A 10,411-nucleotide genomic window follows, 5' to 3' on the forward strand; every position below is an offset into this window, starting at 1 on the left:
TGGTAAAGCTAAACTACAAAAGGAAATGGGTGTGAGGGAGATGACAACTAATACCCTTTTCATATGGTCACTTTAAAAATCATAACCGAGCTACAAAGCAGTAGGGTTGAACTCAGTTTATGGCTTCAAAAGAAGGTTGCGGTTTTTAATGAATACATCACATGCATAGGAGACAATTATCATTCAACGAATACCATCATGTGATGATTGCTTGTGAACAGAAACTGGGTTGAACCTGGGTTGAATGTGGGTTATTCTGCCAGGTTGAACCCATCTTGGGTGGCCATATGAAAAGGGTGATAATTAATGAAGATTGGAGATTTTCAAACACTTTACAAGGCATTGTATATTTGGTTTAGACAGAAATGCGAGGATGTGTCTGTAAACAGTAGTTTGTTCCAAGAAAAGGCCAAGAGTCGAGCGATTGTGTCCAGACACTTCTACTCCTTTTTGTAAAAGCAGTGGTTTTAAATGGTGATTTTGTAAACACCATTATCTTCTAACTATAACCATGTAAGGCGAACAGGGAACAGCGGATATTGTCGTTGCCTGCGAGATTAAATATGATTTTGAACGGTGTTGGCTGAGTATTCTACAGAGCAGTTATTTGATTGTGAGGCCTTCAGTATTGCTTATCATCATTGTTAGCTTGTTAGAGAAAATAGCTAAAAGGGAGTGAAAATGTAACGATAAAGTGACAATCTGTGCATGCAAAAATGTAACTGGTATAGTTAAGCTTCCACTGCTGTTTATTGGGAAGTCAGCCAGGCCACTTGCTTCAGACGCTACGTACTCAGACTTTGGGCATACAATTCTGGCAAATCACTTGTGCCCATATTACAACTATAAATTGTACACTACTTGGTTGAATTTTACAACAGACAATCTATTTCAAGACAGTTACATTCTAGCATCTAGCATTATAACATGACTCACGTTCTGAATATCCACATCACAATGATCAGCATGTAGTCAACAGATGTCACATAAAAGAAAATACAACAAATAATTGTACACTACTTGGTTGAATTTTACAACAGACAATTTATTTCAAGACAGTTACATTCTAGCATCTAGCATTATAACATGACTCACCGTCTGAATATCCACATCACAATGATCAGCATGTAGTCAACAGATGTCACATAAAAGAAAATACAACAAATAATTGTACACTACTTGGTTAAATTTTACAACAGACAATTTATTTCAAGACAGTTACATTCTAGCATCTAGCATTATAACATGACTCACCAACTGAATATCCACATCACAATGATCAGCATGTAGTCAACAGATGTCACATAAAAGAAAATACAACAAATAATTGTACACTACTTGGTTGAATTTTACAACAGACAATTTATTTCAAGACAGTTACATTCTAGCATCTAGCATTATAACATGACTCACGGTCTGAATATCCACATCACAATGATCAGCATGTAGTCAACAGATGTCACATAAAACAAAATACAACAAATAATTGTACACTACTTGGTTGAATTTTACAACAGACAATTTATTTCAAGACAGTTACATTCTAGCATCTAGCATTATAACATGACTCACCAACTGAATATCCACACCACAATGAGCAGCATGTAGTCAACAGATGTCACATAAAAGAAAATACAACAAATAATTGTACACTACTTGGTTGAATTTTACAACAGACAATTTATTTCAAGACAGTTACATTCTAGCATCTAGCATTATAACATGACTCACCAACTGAATATCCACACCACAATGAGCAGCATGTAGTCAACAGATGTCACATAAAAGAAAATACAACAAATAATTGTACACTACTTGGTTGAATTTTACAACAGACAATTTATTTCAAGACAGTTACATTCTAGCATCTAGCATTATAACATGACTCACCAACTGAATATCCACATCACAATGATCAGCATGTAGTCAACAGATGTCACATAAAAGAAAATACAACAAATAATTGTACACTACTTGGTTAAATTTTACAACAGACAATTTATTTCAAGACAGTTACATTCTAGCATCTAGCATTATAACATGACTCACGGTCTGAATATCCACATCACAATGATCAGCATGTAGTCAACAGATGTCACATAAAAGAAAATACAACAAATAATTGTACACTACTTGGTTGAATTTTACAACAGACAATTTATTTCAAGACAGTTACATTCTAGCATCTAGCATTATAACATGACTCACATTCTGAATATCCACATCACAATGATCAGCATGTAGTCAACAGATGTCACATAAAAGAAAATACAACAAATAATTGTACACTACTTGGTTGAATTTTACAACAGACAATTTATTTCAAGACAGTTACATTCTAGCATCTAGCATTATAACATGACTCACTCCCTGAATATCCACATCACAATGATCAGCATGTAGTCAACAGATGTCACATAAAAGAAAATACAACAAATAATTGTACACTACTTGGTTGAATTTTACAACAGACAATTTATTTCAAGACAGTTACATTCTAGCATCTAGCATTATAACATGACTCACGTTCTGAATATCCACACCACAATGAGCAGCATGTAGTCAACAGATGTCACATAAAAGAAAATACAACAAATAATTGTACACTACTTGGTTAAATTTTACAACAGACAATTTATTTCAAGACAGTTACATTCTAGCATCTAGCATTATAACATGACTCACTCTCTGAATATCCACATCACAATGATCAGCATGTAGTCAACAGATGTCACATAAAAGAAAATACAACAAATAATTGTACACTACTTGGTTGAATTTTACAACAGACAATTTATTTCAAGACAGTTACATTCTAGCATCTAGCATTATAACATGACTCACGGTCTGAATATCCACATCACAATGATCAGCATGTAGTCAACAGATGTCACATAAAAGAAAATACAACAAATAATTGTACACTACTTGGTTGAATTTTACAACAGACAATTTATTTCAAGACAGTTACATTCTAGCATCTAGCATTATAACATGACTCACCGTCTGAATATCCACATCACAATGATCAGCATGTAGTCAACAGATATCACATAAAAGAAAATACAACAAATAATTGTACACTACTTGGTTGAATTTTACAACAGACAATCTATTTCAAGACAGTTACATTCTAGCATCTAGCATTATAACATGACTCACCAACTTAATATCCACATCACAATGATCAGCATGTAGTCAACAGATGTCACATAAAAGAAAATACAACACATAATTGTTCACTACTTGGTTGAATTTTACAACAGACAATTTATTTCAAGACAGTTACATTCTAGCATCTAGCATTATAACATGACTCACGTTCTGAATATCCACATCACAATGATCAGTATGTAGTCAACAGATGTCACATAAAAAAGAAAATACAACAAATAAATGTAACACTTTCATACCTCAGATCAAAGGAATTCTAGTGGATATATTTGCTATGTACACCTCAACACAGGGAGACATCTAAATGTACACAGGTGTACATCGAAATGTATCCTGTTGTACATTGAAATGTATCCTGGTGTATGTTGAAATGTATCCCGGGAAAGTGGTTGCACTTCTAAAAGAGCAAGCCACTTTCATCAAAGCAAGTATGGCCTTGATGTGGATGAGGTAGTGGTACCACCCTCTGTTTTATACAAACTCTGATCGAAATCGATCGTGGGAATAAATCAATGCTCACGTGATGATTACCACAAATTGAAGTGTTGCCAGAAGCAGCAGTCAAATGAAGGCATTTTGGTATCCTTGCCGTTCTACAAGTTGGAAAATGGTGAGAACTAGTCTTCAAGTAAGAAGAAAAGAAAATGAGAAATAGAAATCAAGATGCGATGAAAGGAATGATCAAGCAGGTTGTTGAGGCACAAAAGGAACCAGATAAGAAGTTTTTAAAATCAGCAGAAAAGAGGATGAAAATGGAAGAAGCACAACAGGAACGGGAGGCACAAATGCACCGCGATGATCAAAAATTCCAGATGCGTGTGTTTAAGATGATGCTGTCAGGATCTTATTCCCATTATTCTCATCCGCCAACAGGATATCAACAGTAACCAATGATTACATGGTGAGCACTGAACAGTTGTAACATATTCATGATTTTATACAATGCTGTTGTGATGATGTACATTCATGTACCATATATATATATATATATATATGTGCAATCAACATTGAATACATGTCATGAAAAAATTAATTAATATGACACATATGTTGTTGTGAACTGATCATGTGAGTATATTATACATAGTACATACAGTATGTTGTACACTGATTATCATCCTGATAGGTGCTGTACTAGTGCATTTCCAACTGATCTTGCATCAGATGTGGACATAGTTCTAGCAGTTGAATCATACAGTGAAAATGTGGTTGATCATTTCTCCTAACTTCATCCAACCAGTTGTCAACAAATGCCTCTCCATATACTTCACACATATTATGAAGTATGCAGCATGCTGTAATTATTGTAGGAATGTTATCAATATCAGCATCCAGACGTTTGGATATACGACGCCATCTAGCCTTCAGTCGGCCAAAAACATTCTCCACTACAATGCGAGCTCTGCAGATATGGTAGTTGAATGTTCTTTGTTCTGCAGACAAACTACTATTATGAGGAAATGGTTTCATTAGTCATGTAAGTATAGGATAGGCAGAGTCTCCGATGAGATACAGTGGCACTTCTGTGCCTCCAATTGACTGTTCGGTATCTAAAAGTAGCCTGCTGTTTACACCCAGTTTGTACAAGGAGGAATGTGCAACATGCGTGTATCATGCACACTACCAGCTGCAGGCCACCCTATGTACACGTCTAGAACCTGTACTGGAAATCCACTACAGCCAGAGTAACCACTGAATAAAATCCTTTCCAATTATAATAATTGGTATGGTTCATTGCAGGAGCTGATATTGGTATGTGACAGCCATCTATTGCTCCACAGCATTGTGGCATCCCCTATGTTCTCTGAAATCCATCAACCACTTGCTTTACTTTGTCACTCTTTGGAAAGCTAATATATGCCTTGAGTAATACATCTACAATTGCTGTACACATTTCATGTACAAAAACAAATGCTGTACGTGCTACTCCAAATATATGTCCAATACTTCGGTATTCCATTGGTGTTGCCAAATACCACAATGTAATAGCAACTTGTTTTTCCACTGATATGGGTTGGCGCAGACATGTACTTCTCTTCTCAATGGATGGTAGTACTCTACTACAAAGGTAAGGGAACGTCTGCTTACTCATTCTAAAATTCTCAAGCCAGTGTGTATTCATAGATGTTATAGAAAGCCATACATATTAACAAGTTTACATTAGATATTACCTTGGTAAAGTCCAGATGTCTCTTTCAGCATGTAGTAATGTTGAAAGTGTAGCTCTGGCTGTGCTGGCTATGATATAGGCGATGGGTGTGTTGAGTTCTGGTTTCTTTTCCTCTTTAATGATGAAGAAAACTGCAGTACTGCTATATCCCTTCGTTGTTGGCACGCGTGGTTGGTCACGCTTGAATAAAATTAATGTAAACATGCACCCATAAAAGTTCTGTCATGGTTTATACAAGTGTGGTTTCTAATTGCCCCTAGTGTAAACGCCTAGTGTAAACGCCTAGTATTATTAAAGCTATAACTAAAATATGTGACCGGATCTGCGAAAACAGGACATAATCGCATTTTTTTGGAATTCCTGTTTATTAAATATTTACAATCTACTTAGCCAAGTGTACCCTCTGGCAACGTTTCGGTTTTATTTGCCAATAACTTCGGGAGTTACAGCCCTACAAAGTAGCACCAACAGAAAAATCGATTGTACAGCAAGTATAGGGAAAACAAATTACAGGCGCTTACAAAATCCATTGTAACTTACCAACGGGTTGAGGTATGGGGCTAAACGTTTCACCATCGTGTTCGCCATGAATAGGGGAATCAATTACTGGGTAAGTTTGTCCTTTACTCACTCTTCTTCACTGCATACAATGGCAAAATTTGTGAAGAAAAATCGACCACGTACGATCGCTTTGACATGATGTAAACAAACGCTCATAACTTACGTATCCATGGTTCTACTGCAACGAAACAAAGATTTTCCAACTCCTCTTGCGCAGGCGAATAAGATGATATTCAGGTTTTTATTGTTAGCCCTTTCCTTCACTAAGAAAGGTTAAAAAAATGTACGGAATTTTTTCAATGATACACAAGTATTTCACTCAATGTATTCAATGCTTTATACTGTAAATTTAGGCTTGTGCGATTATGTCCCTTTTTCGCAGATCCGGTCACATATATTAATGGTGGTAACTAAAACTTTAAAGGGAAGATTGCATGAAATTTTGGTGTGCATATTTTTTTATATCAGTATATAGTGTATGTTATGTGTTTAATGTTTGTATAATTTGTTTTTGAAAATAATAATGTTTTACTGGTGAAAAGGTGGACAAAACAATGGGACTACTAGACCATTTCATGGCTTCTTCCCTTTTGCGCTCATGATGTCAAGAGTGGAAGCGTATAAGCTTTAATCGTTGGAATGGTATACATGTTAGTTGTACATTGGCATTTGTAAAGACAATAGAGAAGCGATGTGTGGATTTTGGATGTTCTAATGTACCCGGCAAAGGAAAAAGCCTATTCCAGTTCCCTGCAGATCTTGCATTGCAAGCAGAATAGACAAAACAAGTTTAAAGTACCAGGGCAAACTGGAAGGGTCCAACTCAGAATTCTGTTTTATGCAGCGAGCACTTCACAAAAGACTGCTTCAAAAGGACACTGCTATATAGCAGCTAGTTTTGGAATTAAGAAACAACTGAGACTAGTACATGGAGTGATTCCTATGGTTTTTAAAAGACCAGACACTTCCTCCTCTACCCCATCCCATTCATCACAAGATTGTTCCTCATCACTGAAACGAGCTGTTGCTTTGCACAATGAAGGGAACAAGCCACCAAAGAAAAGACAGGCTTTAGAGAGATCTCGTGTAAGTGCTGTATATCATGTCAATAGCTATGTAACTACCTATAGCTATAGTATAAACTTAGCTATATACGTCATAGATGGTATTAACTGATCATATAAACACAGACTGTCAAGGAAGTACTGCAGACAGCTGCATCATCAGGCACCCAGCCAGAATTTAGGGATTCACAGGGGAAAGCTCTGATGTCATAATGCACCCAGGCAGAATCTACTGATCTACAAACAGCTGTATTATCAGGCACACAGCCTGAGACTAGTGATTCACAGTTGGGTAGCAGCAGCGGTAATGCCATTGAGGCTGACATTGAGGCAGTGCCAAAATATACCAATTATTCAGGAATACAAGTGTTGCCAGAGATGATATTTAGAGGTAAAGCACCCGTGCCTATAGCTATCTTTCATATGGTTTATATACATCTAGAAACTGAAGCTAAACCTACAGTTCAAGACTTTGGTGTACAGTGTGACTTATTGTTTCCGATGCCAACCTCATCTTTTCTACCAGTACTCAACTCCACAGCCAATCATGAGTTCTATGAGACAGACACTACCACTACTGAAGATGAAATTAATGATAAATATCAGCCAATGGTTTGCAGGTGAATACATTAATCGCAGATTGCCACAAGCAAATAAACAAATGGCTTCTTGAAACATATCCACCTGTAAAACGGCGTTACAATGTTTGGCTTGTAGCCAAAGGTAATCATGTTCTATATATAACTAGCAAGCAAAGTTGACAGATACCTGTACAATCACACAGATTTGCATAAGAAGTTGGAAAAGCTAGCTAAGCAGAAGGAGCTAGTAGGAGAGTGGCTGAAGAGCATGATTAGTCATTTATACTGGCATGTCTCTTCAACAGCAGATGGGAACAAAGAAGTCATAAGGGCAAAGTGGAAACAATGGAACTATAAATGTGAACATGGTAAGTTAAGGTGGCGTGATAGAAAAAAATGGTTTAAGAGACGTGAGTAAACAGCTTTTTTCGCTTACAATGCATTTGCTGTAGATACCAAAGCAAGCGAGAAGTTGGGTGCACTATTGACAAATACCAACCTTTGCAACGACATGGTTAAACTGTCCCCAAAATACCACATCATCCGTGGAATCCCTCCATAATGTCATTATACATTTTCTACCCAAGTCTGTGGCATTTTCATATCTAGGAATGTACTGCAGGTAGGCATAAACATGTTTTATGAAAGGACTATGTTACCTATGTGGTCATGGTCTGTGATGTTAGATATTTAAGGCATGTTGTGAGAGACATGCAGGTAATGACAACATAGTTGTCAGGTAACAGAACCCTCTTGGTGAACCTATTAGACACGTGACTGTTAATGACTGTTAATAATGATGACTGTTCTATTAGTATATCTCTATGTCTTTTGTAAAATGTGCAAAGTTTGTGTTCCTCATTGTCCACTTCCTCTTCTGCCAGTATTTACAGTATTCTCATTACTTTTACCATCCTAATATATGCCCCACAATAAAATGGTGTATCCATAGATATTAGTTAGGTTAGCACCCACTGAAACCATGAATAGGAGCATCCATTAATAGTTGATTGAATGAAAAAAGCAAACTGGACTCACAAACTGGGCTCATGAAGTAGACTTGAAACAGAAACATAACACTTATCCAGGTATTGTCTAGTTTTGTGTGAGCTACAATTGCCGATACAGCTCTTCCTTATAGATCACAAACTCGGCATATGTATGCAGTAATTTGTTAGAAAAACAATGGCAAGGAATATACATTCAGAAGTTTAGCTTGTAGATTGCTCTATGGACCTTTAGGATCCAATGATGGAAAAGTAATCCAACATGTTTAACCAATCTCTCTCACACTACCCACCTGTTCAATAATAAATAGCTGTATTCACTATTAATGGTAGGGCATAGCCATGTACCATCCCACAATGTTATACGTATTACAGGATATTTGAGTATTTTGTGGAATAACTATTGGCACACATTTTATTAAATATTCTGATAGCTACTGCCACACAACCTTCTTGATCTATAAGGAAGCAGAAGTGGTATACAGGAGCTAAATAACAAGTTTTAGGAAAATTAGGAATTTTAAGATCATAGAAAAAAAGTAAGAAAACAAGAGAGGTCGCCTACACCTGCAGTTATACTAGTGAACATTTAATCTCTATTTCAGTCTACACCCCAAGACCAAGACTGAATTAGGTATTAAATGTTCACTAGTATATCTGCAGGTGTAGGCGACCTCTCTCGTTTTTCTTAAAATCCCTAATTTTTCCTTAGACTTGTTTGTTTACTTTTTTTTGTAACATTATTATGACTAGTGAACCCATGCATACCGCATCAACAGAAAGGCTGGCGTCAGAATTAATGTTTTCGTATGAACGAGTGTCCCAGCTATCAAATACTGCTTCGAAAGTGCAGTGGCCCTTACTCTTGGCTTTCAGCTATGCTCAGCCCGTTACACAGTGCTACAGATGAAAAACAGTAGAAGAAGTGCCTCTGCAACAATCCAGTCACCATGAAAACACAACGATTTGTGTACCCCCAACTATCAATCACCACCTCGAAAGTACAGCGGCCATTACGCTTCACTTTCAGCTATACGTTCAACCCGTTACACAGCATTACAAATGAAGAACAGTGTTAAACTCATCTCTGCAATCAATCCAGTCACAACGGAAAATATGGACGATTCCCATTTATAAACTTATAGTGTAGGGAATCCATGCATTGTGCTACCACGAATCGACACCTTGGGCTGTCTGCAAAAAGAAATGGGACACAAAGGAGGACATAGGTAAGTCCATGATGCATGCATTGCATGTACTGCGGTATGCCAAAAGGTACGTCTCGAGACAAAGCAACATCAAACAGTGAAAAAATCAAGCCCATAGCCTTAGCTGTTATCAAGTTATGCTTGCCTGAAGGCATCAGGCAGGCAGGCAGGCAGGCAGGCAGGCAGGCAGGCAGGCAGGCAGGCAGGCAGGCAGGCAGGCAGGCAGGCAGGCAGGCAGGCAGGCAGGCAGGCAGGCAGGCAGGCAGGCAGGCAGGCAGGCAGGCAGGCAGGCAGGCAGGCAGGCAGGCAGGCAGGCAGGCAGGCAGGCAGGCAGGCAGGCAGTAGAAAATTCCATTTAATAATTTTTTATTAAATTTTGTAACAATTATTGGAAGCTTTTAGGATTGTACTGAAGGCACTTTTGGGCTTGGTTATGTAACCCGGGAACAATCAGACTTAATACAATTTCGCACACAAAAACACACGAGGAGCCTCTAGTGCTCACATGCTAACTCTTATTTATGCCTACCCTACAAAAACGTTTTATATAGTACATTACTAATTACAAGATTGATGTTTATTGAGTTGTTCTGTTACATATCCCCATCCCTAAGACTGCGGTTCCACACGCTGTCTGTTTCTAAGT

Source organism: Dysidea avara, chromosome 15 (assembly GCF_963678975.1).
Source record: "Dysidea avara chromosome 15, odDysAvar1.4, whole genome shotgun sequence".
Classification (NCBI taxonomy): Eukaryota; Metazoa; Porifera; class Demospongiae; order Dictyoceratida; family Dysideidae; genus Dysidea; species Dysidea avara.